General features: G+C 32.8%; 1 pseudogene; it reads left to right on the forward strand.

The window, feature by feature from the left end:
• The first annotated feature begins 3,967 nt into the window (after nucleotides 1–3,967).
• LOC135269265 (U6 spliceosomal RNA) lies at nucleotides 3,968–4,068 on the forward strand (annotated as a pseudogene).
• The last annotated feature ends 456 nt before the right edge of the window (nucleotides 4,069–4,524 follow it).

Genomic DNA, 4,524 nt, shown 5'->3' on the forward strand with positions numbered 1-4,524 from the left:
CCTGAGTTCAAATACTAGTTCTGCCGCTTCTTTAGTTATGCAGCCTTTGATAAGTTTTTCAACCTCTTAGAGTTGCAACGTTCTTATCTGCAAAATGGGGAGCAAAAAATGGCACCCACCTTTTAAAGTCATTTTGACGGTTACATGAAGTAACATACGTAAATATATGTATAAGTGTTTTATGTGTTTGTATTTAGTTGATGTTTGAAAAATGTTATTCATATATAAACTGTGAATAACTAGAAGCAGAAGACAGTTGAGATTCCTTAACAAAAAGCAGATTAGCATGAGAAAAACAGAAGTTTATTAACACGTATATCTCATATATACATAGATGCTATCTTGAAAAATGAATAATGTCAAAGAAGTGGCCTAGAACTCTTGTTTATTAGCATCTTCAATGGAAACAAACACAAAAGGGTACAGAGGAGGCAAGATGTGGGACAGTAACCAGAAAAAGCAGGGTAAACAAGAGTAAGGTTTGTTATGCAGATATAAGTCAATGTCTTCTCCATTGATAAGAGTTTCTTGTTATTTCATCATCTTTGTTTTCCTGGTACAAGAGAACCCTTACAAATGGAGATTTCCTTTAAAAGGATAAAGTTTTTCTTACAAAAGTGTAAACTATGCTGTTTTTGGAATTTCTCCTATGTCTGCTACTTCTCAAAATAATCAGATTAAAGAAATTCTTATGCCAAAAAGCCGTATTTTGATCTCCTACAGTCATATTTTAGAATGGCATATGTTGAAATCCTACATGCCAAAAGTCCATAGTTGTATTAGTCTATTTTCACACTGCTATGAAGAAATAGCTGAGATTCGGTCATCTATAAAGAAAAAGAGGTATAATGGACTTACAGTTCCGCATGGCTGGGGAGGCCTCACAATCATGATGGAAGGTGCAGGAGATGCAAAGGCACGTCTTACTCAGTGCATGGTGGTAGGCAAGATAGAGCATGTGCAGAGAAACTGCCCTTTATAAAGCTATCAGATCTCATGAAACTTATTTACTATCAAGAGACAGCACAGGAAAAACCCATCCCCCTGATTCAATTACCTCCAGCTGGGTTTTTCACACATGTGAGAATTAAGAGATCTACAATTCAAAATGAGATTTGGATGGGGACACAGCCAAACCATATCAATAGTTGACATTAGGATTCACTCGATATTATGCATTCTATAGGTTTTGACAAAGGTATAATGACATGTATTCATTATTGCAGTTTTACACTGAATAACCTCACTTCTGTAAAATCCTCTGTGCTTTGCTGTTCTTCCCTCACACCGCAGTAGCCCCTAGCAACCACTAACCTTTTCACTGTCTTCATAGTTTTGCCTTTTCCAGAATACCATACTGTTGGAATAACATGTAGCTTTATTTCACTTAGCAATATGTATTTAGATTTCCTGTATGTGTTTATACACCTTGTTAACTTCTTTCTTTCTTTTTCTTTTTTGTTTTTCTTTTTTTTTTTCTCTCTCTCTCTCTCATTTTTCTTCTTTCTTACCTTCAGTGTCTCACTCTGTCACCCAGGCTGGAATGCAGTAGTATAATCTTAGCTCACTGCAACCTCCGACTTCTGGGTTCAAGCAATTCTCCAGTCTCAGCCTCCCAATTTTTATAGTTTAATCAGTTTAATTTTTAACATTGTTTCCAGTATTTGAATATGTTCACCACTTACATGACTGTCATTTCCTATTTCCATAATCTTTGCAAGATTAAAAATTGAATACAAATGAAATTACACTGATACACAGAAAGAGCTATCTGGATTTTTATAATTTCCTCCTATTGTTGGTATTCCAAGCAATCACTGTAAAAAATCTTTCAAATACATATGGGTTTTACTAATGTTTTGATTAATGCCTCGATTTTTCTCAACTATTATCAGAATTTTCACTACATTCAGCGTAACCTTTTGAAGAACAAGACCCTGGAACACTTGATTTACTTAGTCCTATGAAAGTGATAAATATGGTATGTCCCACTCTACAGTGAAATAACTTAAAAAATGAGATGATGTAGTGTAATGACTAAAAGCCAAATCTCTCCAGTCAAAAAATCTATGACTGAAGTACGGTTCTACCATTTACTAGGTATGCAATCATTTTAGGTCTGATTTTTCACTATTAAATGGAGGATAATAATAATACCCACCTCCTGGAATTGTTGTAAAGATTAAATATAATTATATTTTATGAGGCACTTAATGCCTGTCATACAATAATTACTCAATTTAAAATGTTACTATAGTTATCACTGGAATAGAAGTTTTCTAGCTACTTCTATTGCATGCATTATATGAGGTGCAGTTTTGAATCCAGGCTGCACAATGGCTGCTGTGGATACTAAATAATAAAATATTTGGAACACATTGCACTTCTTTTCAGGGCCAGGGCAAGAGTTCAACCATTATTAGCATGAATAAACTAATGAAGAATATTGTTTTTCCACCCAGTACAGAATTGAGGACGTGGGCCAAGATACGTAGGCATGAGAAATCTGTAGCGGTAAAAAATATGGTTTCCTCAATTACAGCCAATGGTCCAAGTGGGTTCTCACTATGTGAGGAAGGAATAAAGGAAAGACACCTAAAATAGATCAAAACATCCTACTCTGGCTGGTATATGTGGATTTTATTTTGGTTCACCACAATTATTAGGTTAATTATAGAATGTTTGTTTTATCTTCAAACTCTATTATAATCTATACTTTATTTTCCTTTGAAGAGTTGTTCCCTTCCTCTGGTTTTCATTCCCCAAGATTATATAAAACAGGAAACTTTTTTAGAAAATGGCATTTTAATAACAGGACAAAAATATATGATTAAGATACTTGGAATGACATTCCTTCTCTGATATTAATCAAGCCTGTTCACTTTGAAATACCATATAATGCCTATTCTTCTCTGATTTTTTTTAATAAGCTGGTGTAATGATCAAATAAAAATAATGTGGCTTCTATGTTTATTGGTTGGATTATTTTATGGTGTTAATATTATTTTATCAACTCTATAAAAATTACATTACTATTTTCTGCACTGAAGGAGAAATTTAAAATATAATAGATTTAATGTAGAAAAATTTTAGGTCATTGAGGAAAGAAAAAATAATGTTCTATTAGAAACCTCATATTGGAAATTGACCATAATAAGGATAAATGTAACAAAATTTGAGGCTTCCTTGCCTGTCCATTTCTTAAATGTTTCTACATTTTTAATTCTTCTATATCTTAAACATTTCAATATCTTAAAATAAAAGGAGAAATTACAGAGAAAGAGGACTGATTTGCAAGTGAAGAGATGGTAGTGGTAGATAATTTCTAGAAACTACACAGAAAAACAGCAGCATAATATTAATTATGCAGTTTATGATCATCTTTTCTCTAAAATGATAAATAAAAACAATTGAAAATGACATATTTAAGTTTAATTTGTTTTGAGAAAGTAACATTCAAAATTCACAGTGGTCCTGCCTACAGTGATCTATGTAATGGGAGTCAGTGAGATAAATTGTGAAGAAAGCAGTTGGTGGAGTCCGTTTGTATCATATTGGACGTGCCATTTAATTACTCTGTCCCCCAACTGCCTCCTACAAGAAGGCAGGAAAATAAAATCAGCATGATAAATTTGCTTTGAACATGATTTGGACAATATATGTAAAGGATAGTGTCTAGAAGATACTTGGCATTTGTAAATATTTGATTTCTTCTCTTCTTTTCTGTGAGAGAAATAAAGAAGTTATTAATTATAAATTTGTTTTATGTCTAAATTGACAATAAAACTGTAACAATATCTAAACATCATGCTTTCCATTGATCGGTAAGATGACCAAACTAAACAAATACATCTGCATGGACCAAAGTTACACATATTTATCAATACAATTAAAAGTTCATTGTTAGGGAACAGCAAACATATCTGTGTTATGACATATTTAAGGGTCTGATAGTAACAAATAAGAAGTGCTCAAAAGCACATATACTAAAATCAGAACAATACAGAGAAGATTAGAATGCCCCCTGGCAAAGCTGACATACAAATTTATGAAGCATTCTGCATTTGTACTACCTAAGTTCAATGCTAAAGAAAAAAAAAATCTTAAAGGCACTAGAGAAAAGGGTCAAATTACCTAAAAAGGAAATCAAAACATAGTAAAAGCAGATGTCTCAGAAAAAATCTTACAAGCCAGATGAGATTGGTGACCTATTTTTAGAATTTTTAAGAAAAATTAATATCAACCAATGAGTGTATATCCTGTCAAACTAAGCTTCACAAAGAATAAATTTAAAATTTCTCAGATAAGCAAATGCTATGGGAATTCATCACCCACCACCAGACTAATCATGTAAGAATGCTCAAAGGAGTTTTAAATGTGGAAACAAAAGACAATACTTGCTACCATAAAAGCACACTGATGGACAAAATCCACAGGTCCTCTAAAGCAGTTATGCAATTGAGACTACACTGTACCTAGCCAACAACATTACAACAGGAACTAAACCTCACATATCAATATTAA

This window comes from Aotus nancymaae, unplaced genomic scaffold (assembly GCF_030222135.1).
Source record: "Aotus nancymaae isolate 86718 unplaced genomic scaffold, 86718_ANA_hifiasm-v0.15.2.pri h1tg000004l, whole genome shotgun sequence".
Lineage (NCBI taxonomy): Eukaryota > Metazoa > Chordata > Mammalia > Primates > Aotidae > Aotus > Aotus nancymaae.